Consider the following 7,500-nt stretch of genomic DNA (forward strand, 5'->3'; position numbering starts at 1 on the left):
CCTCCCTCTCTCTCCCTCCCTCCCTCCTCCCACCCTCCCTCCCCCGCCCTCCCATCCCTCCCCTTCCCTCCCCTCCTCTTTCCTCCCATCTTATCCCTCCCCCCTCCATCCTCTTCTCTCCCTCCCCATCCCTTCCCACCTCCTCCCATCCCCTCTCCATCCCCCCTTCCCTAATCCCTCCCCCCCCCATCCTTCTCCTTACACCCCTCACCCTCCTACCCTCTCCTCTTCCCCTCCCCCTCCCTCCCTCCCTCGAGCACAATTTCCCCCCTCACACCCTCCCTCCCTCCCCCTCCCCTCCCCCACCCCTCACCCCTCACCCTCCCTTACACCCTCATTCTCCCCCTCCCTCTCCCCCTCCCTCTCCCTCACACCCTCACCCTCCCTCTCACTCTGAACTACTCTGGGCTACTCGGGGCTACTCAGGATTACTCTGGACTACTTGGGGCTACTTGGGACTACTATATAACCGTCATTTATACAGACACTTTATACAAGGACTGTCGGTAGCTGTCTATTGTGTGTTCTATGCATAGGACTTCCTTATCAGAGAGAGAGAGAGAGAGAGAGAGAGAGAAAATAGATAGATAGATAGATAGATAGATAAAGAGAGAGAGAGAGAGAGAGAGAGAAAGAGAGAAAGAGAAAGAGAGACAAAAGAAAGAAAAGAGAGAGAGAGACAGAGAGAGAGAGAGAGAGAGAGAGAGAGAGAGAGAGAGAGAGAGAGAAGAGAGAGAGAGAGAGAGAGAGAGAGAGAGAGAGAGAGAGAAAGAAAAAATAAAGAGAGAGAGAGAGAGAGAGAGAGAGAGAGAGAGAGAGAGACAGAGAGAGACAGAGAGAGAAAGGAATAGAAAGAGAAAGAGAGAGAGAGAGGCATAGAGAAAGAAAAGAGAAAGAGAGAGAGAAGGTGAGAGAGGGTATATTTCTGACGTTTACAACTACACTATATATACAAATCAATTTCATCCAGCATATGAAATAACTTTTCACATTATCAGCAGAAATTCTGTGCACTATATACTGAAACTATATACCATGCAACCGGGACTTTTTTTTTGTAATACGTACAAGATTTTTATTTTCTTCTTCTTTACTTTTGATAACTTAATCCTCTCTAATCTCTGCAACGCGTGCAATGGCAAAGGACACAGATCTCGAGCTTCATTTGTGCAAGAAAAATTGCAACACGAAACCACATTAAAATATCGCAGCTGATGGTATGACAAGCTTATTTTGATGAGTGAAAGGTGTTGCGTAACTCAATTTGCTATTCGATATAGCTAATGATATTTTATTGCACATAGCTGCCTTGGTGAAAAAAAGTAGAGAGAAAGGGATGAGAGAAAGAGAGAGGGGGGGGGGGGAGAGAGGTTTTGAAAAATGGAAAAAAAAGGAGAAAAAAGAGAGAAAGGAGAAAGAGGGAGAGAAAGAGCGAGAGGAGAGAAGAAAGAGAAAAGAGAAGAACGAGAGAGAGAGAGAGAGAGAGAGAGAGAGAAGGAGAGGGAGAAGAAAAAGAGAAAGAGGGAGGGAGGGAGAGAGAGATAGATAGAGAGGAGAAAAGGGAGAGAGAAGGAGAGAAGAAGGGGGAAAGGGGGGAAAAATTTTTTAAAAAAAAAAAATTTTTTTCCCCGAAAAAAAAAATTTTTTTTAAAAAAAAAAAAGGGGAAAAAAAAAGGGGGGGGGGGCCCCCGGCCCTCCCGGGTTTCCTCCAAACCGCAAACTTCACGGCACACTTGAATCTCACCCTAAGAAGCAGGCGATTGGACTAATCTTGGCTAATCAACGACAGAACTAATCTTTTTGACGACGCTTCTAACTCCCAGCTAATAATTCCATCTTTCAGCTAACAATTCCAACTCCAGCTAAAAAATTGCTAATAATTCCATCTTCAGCAAAAATTCCAATTCCACTAAAAATTTCCAAATTTCCACAAAAATGCCATCTTTCAGCTAAAAATTCCATCTTTCACTACAACCCCAAAAGTTTCACTAAAAATTTCCCAACTTTCGCAAACAACTCCAATTTCACTAACAATTTCCAACTTTCAGTAACAATTCTATCTTTCACAAAAATTCCAATTTTCAGCTAATAATTCCATCTTTCAGCAACAACCCAAAATTTCAGCTAAAACTCCAACTTTCGTACAATTCCATCTTTCACAAACTTCCCAAATTTCAGTAACAACTCCAACTTCCGCAAAACAATTCCATCTTTCGCTAAAAATTTCCAATTTTCAGAAACCCATTCCACTTCCAGCTAAAAAATTCCATCTTTGCAACAATTTATCTTCAGCTAACTTTCCATTTCCACAAATTCATTTTCAGCAACAATTCCAATTTCACTAAAATTTAAATTTCACTAAAATTCCCAATTCCCGCTAATAATTCCTTCTTTCGCTAACAACCCAAATTCCAGCTAACAATTCCATCTTTCAGCTAACTTTTCCAATTCCCTAACAATTCCTTTTTCAGCTAACAATTCCAACTTCCAGCTAATAATTCCCAACCCCGCTAAAATTCCCAAAACTTTCAGCAAAAATTTCCCAAATTCCAGCTAAAAATTTCCACTTTCAGTAACAATTCCATCTTTCGTAAAAAATTCAACTTCCAGCAAAAATTTCCACTTCCACTAAAAATTCCATCTTTCAGCTAACAATTCCCATTTCCCCAGCTAACAATTCATTTCCGCCAAAATTCCAACTTCCAGCTAACATTCCCCAATTTTTCATAAATTTCCCAACTTCCACTAACAATTCAAAACTTCCAGCTAACAATTCCTCTTTCACTAAAAATTCCAATTTCCAGCTAACAATTCCAATTTCCAGTAAAAATTCCTTTTCCTAAAAATTCCTCTTTCAGCTAAAAATTCCAACCCCACTAAAATTCCAACTTAGCTAAAATTCCATCTTTCGCTAAAAATTCCACTTCCAGCTAAAAATTCCATCTTTCAGCTAACAGTTCAACTTCCAGCAAAAACCCAAAACTTCCAGCAAACAATTTCCAACTTCCGCTAAAAATTCCATTTTTTCAGCTAACAATTCTACTTTCAGCTAACAATTCCAATTCCAGCAAACAATTCCATCTTTCAGCTAAAAATTTCAACTCCATAAAAATTCCAACTTCCGCTAAAAATTCCAATTTCCGCAACATTCCAACTTCGCAAAAATTCCAACTTCCAGCTAACAATTCCAACTTCCCCTAAAATTCCAACTTCCAGTAACAACCCAACTTGCTAAAAATTTAACTTCCAGCTACATTCCAACTTCACTAACAATTCCCAATTTCCGCAAACAATTCCTTTTTCAGCTAAAAATTTCTTTTTCAGCTAAAAATTTCCAATTTCCGCTAACTTTCCCATTCCAGCTACAATTCCTCTTTCGAACTTTTCCAACTTCCAGCTAAAAATTTCCATCTTTCAGCTAAAAATTCCAACTTCCACTAAAAATTTTCCCTTTTTCCAGCTAACAATTCCAACTTCCACTAAAAAATTCCAACTTCCAGTAACTTTTCCAATTCCACTAACAATTCCAACTTGCTAACTTTCCCAACTTCCAGCTAACACTTCCAACTTCCAGCTAACATTAAAACTCCAGCTAACAATTCCAATTCCCAGCTCATTTCCCAAAATTCCGCAAACAATTCCAATTCCAGTAACAATTCCAACTTCAGCTACAATTCCCCATTTCCCAGCTAAAAATTCCATCTTTCAGCTAAAAATTTCCCTTCCAGCTAACACCCCCTTCCACTAAAATTTCCCAAACTTCCAGCTAACATTCCCAAACTTTCGCTAAAAACCCAAATTCCCAGAAAACAATTCCATTTTCAGCTAAAAATTCCCAAACTTCCCTAACAATCCAACTTCCAGAAAAAGTTCCAATTTCCCAGCTAAATTCCCAAATTTAGCAAAAATTCCTTTTCAGCTAACGTCCCAATTCCCAGCTAAAAATTTCCAACTTCCAGCAAACAATTCCATCTTCCAGCTAAAAATTCCCAACCCAGCAACTTTTCCAACTTCCCTAAAATTTCCCAAACTTCCACTAACAATCCAAACTTCCGCTAACCCCCCTCTTTAGCTAAAAATTCCAATTTCCCAGTAACAATTCCTCTTTCAGCTAAAATTCCAACTAAGTCCCCTAACATTCCCAAACTTCCACTAACAATTCCAACTTCCACTAACAATTAAAACTAAGTCCCCGCTAAACTTTCCAATTCCCACTAACATTCCAACTTCCAGCTAAAATTCCTTTCCAGCAAAAAATTCCAATTCCGCAAAAATTTCCAATTCCAGCTAAAAATTTCCAACTTCCAGCTAAACAATTCCAACTAAGTCCCAGCTAACAATTTCCCAACTTCCAGCTAACAATTCCAACTAAGTCCCAGCTAACTCAAGCAACATGTATTTCTAACACTAAATCAACGTTTCTAACTTCTAATCAACGTTTCTGGCTGATACTTCTAAGTTCCAGCTAACTTGATGAACTTCCAAATGTTACTGCTAACATTTCTAACTTTCGGAAATCGATATAACTTCTTCCTATTTTCTCAGATCAATTATTTTTCTCTCTCTCTCTCTCTTTCTCTTTTCTCTTTTTTTCTTCTCTTTCTCTCCTCTTTCTCTCCTCTTTCTCCTTCTCTCTCTCTCTCTCTCCCTTTTCTCTTCTCTCTCTCTCTTTTCTCTCTCTCTCTTTTCCCCATTTTCCTCCCCCCGTCTCTCTCTTTTATATTTATTGTAATCCCCCATTCCTTTTTATTTATCTACCCACCTACCTACCTATCTATCTATCTATCTATATCCAACCACCTGTTTCTCTCTATCTATCTATCTGTCCATCTATCTCTCTATCTATCTATCTACTTATCTATCAAAGAGGATCTTGTGCAATAATAATGCACAATTTTTCACTCAAGGTCAGCCTTTTGTCTTTCTTCTACGTGACGTGAGCAAATGATAGCAAAGAACAGTGGTGTCTAAAATATGAAAAAAGGGGAAAAAAAAAATATTGCTTTCATGAAGTAAGTTTCTTTTTTTTTTTTTTTTTTGCTCGTTTTTTTTTTAAAAACGAACAACACAACATACCACCCATCCACACCAAACTACAAAAAAAAAAAAAAAAAAAAAGAAACACCCCACACCCACACACACACACACAAACACCCCAAACACACAAACACACCCCAAAAAAACACACACACAAAAACATATATATATAATATATATATATATATATTTTAAAATATATTTAATAAAAATTAAAATTATATATATATATATTATATATTAACTGCGAACAATGTTTTTTCCTTTGTTTTAACTACGAAAATTTTTTTTTTAACTACGAATATGTTTTTTTTATGCCTGTACATATCACTAACTCGTTATTGTGCTATCTATACCCTTAATGAGCATCTGTGGCTAATGGCAACAGAGAAATTTTTACCCATACTATAAAAAATGTTCCGACTCTTTGGCATTTGAGAAACATCCTGGTCACTAAAAGCACAGAAATAGAGAAACGGTCAAGATATATGGCAGAACATACACCTTATGAACGCAAAGGTGCATATGTTTAAGAATATACATTTTATTAACACAAAGGTCCATATGTTAAAGAATATACACTTTCGTAGCACAGTTATTAATAATGAAAATTAATGATAATTTGAACGCAGGTCGGAAAGATTGCGGGGCGAGGTCGCTACGTTGCACCACACTTGCACAGTGCATACCCGATGATACCAAACATGATATTTTTCCCAATTTTACCAAAAAAACCCCCGAAACATGTCCTTTTATTAAGACAACATTTTACACAAATATACTTCGGGAAAAATAAAAACCCTTGGGTAATCCCCCAAAAGGATTAAAAAGACAACACTAAATGAACAAGCGGTTAATTATCTTTAGGGAAATACACTTGAGTAACACCTGGGAAGATCTAGTACACATGCTTAAGAATATATACTTCATTCACCCCATGGATACGATATCCACCATATCAACAGGTACGCATACTAAATAAAAATATTCGTTATCAACATCCTGATACCGAACTCTATACCCATTTTCCCCCCTCATGTACGAAAAGGCTATTAACACTCAGCATATTAATAGCATCCTCCCACACGTCAACACGGAGGAGGTGAAGTTACTTTTACAACTGACAACACACGAGTCATGGTCCTCTCTCTACGCCAGGAGCAGTGCACCTTCCCTTGATTGCCAAGCGCCTGGAAAGGAAAAATCACGGACCTGGAGAAAGAAAGCAACAGCTCGGCATTTTTAGATTTGTTTTTTATTGTTTATTCATTATTGTTATTACTATTATTTCTCTCTCTCTCTCTCTCTCTCTCTCTCTCTCTCTCCTCTCTCTCTTTTCTCTCTTCTCTCTCTCCTCTCTCTCCCCTCTCTCTCGTCTCTCCCTTTTCTCCTCCTTCTCTCTCTTCTCTCTCTCCCCTCCTCTCTCTCCCTCCCCTCTCTCTCTCTCTCCTCCCCTCTTCTCTCTTCTCCTCTCTCTCCCCTCTCTCCTCTTCTCTTTTCTCTCTCTCTCTCTCTCTCTCTCTCTCTTCTCCTCTCTCTCTCTCTCTCTCTCGTCTCTCTCTCCTCCCCTCTCTCCTCTCTCTCTTCTCCAAAAAAAACTCCCCTCTCTCTCTCCCCTCTCTCTCCCCTCTTTCTCTCTCCTCTCTCTTCTCTCTTCTTCTCTCCTCCTACTATCTCTATCAACCCTCCCTTTTTCCCTCGCCCCCCTCTCTCTCTTCTCCTTTGTTTTTTTCTCTCTCGTCTCTCTCTCACTCCTCTCTCTCTCTCTCTCCCTCCTCTCTCTTCTCTCCCCTCCTCCCTCTCTCTTTCTCTCTTCCTTTTTCCCCTCACCCCCCTCTCTCTCCCTTCATCCCCCCTCCCCCCCCTCTCCCCCCTCCGCCTTTGTCGAATCGCCAGCCGACGTCGCCAGCCCTCCTGCAGGCAAGAACGACCTCGGGAGTCAAGTGGAGGAGCTGGAGCGTGACGGCCTCTGTCTCCCTTGGGGCTGGGAGTCCTCAATGCTCCCCCCCCCTCCCTCCTCCTCCTCCTCCTCCTCCTCTCTTTCTCCTCCTCCTCCTCCCTTTTCCGTCCCTCCTCCTCCTTCTCCTCCACCTCCTCCTCCTTCTTCTTCTTCTTCTTCCTCCTCCTCCCCCTCCTTCTTCTTCTCCTCCTCCTCCTCTTCTTCTTCTTCTTTCCTTTTTTTTCTTCTTCTTCTTCTTCTCTTTCTTCATCTTCTCATTATTATTGTTTTTTTTTTTCTTTCTTCTTCTCTTAATCTCTATCTTTCCTACTACTACATCTATTCCTCCTCTTCCTCTTCTTCCTCCTTCTCTGCCTTTTTCTTGTTCTTATATCCCTCCTTCTCCTCCTCCTCCTTCTTCTCCTCTTCTTCTTCCTCCTCCTCCTCCTCCCCCCTTTGCCCACTGGTATGTAACCCCCCCCTCTTTCTCCCCCTTCCCCCTCCCCCCACCTTCCCCTTCCCCT

The sequence above is a fragment of the Penaeus monodon genome, chromosome 11, assembly GCF_015228065.2.
Source record: "Penaeus monodon isolate SGIC_2016 chromosome 11, NSTDA_Pmon_1, whole genome shotgun sequence".
NCBI lineage: Eukaryota > Metazoa > Arthropoda > Malacostraca > Decapoda > Penaeidae > Penaeus > Penaeus monodon.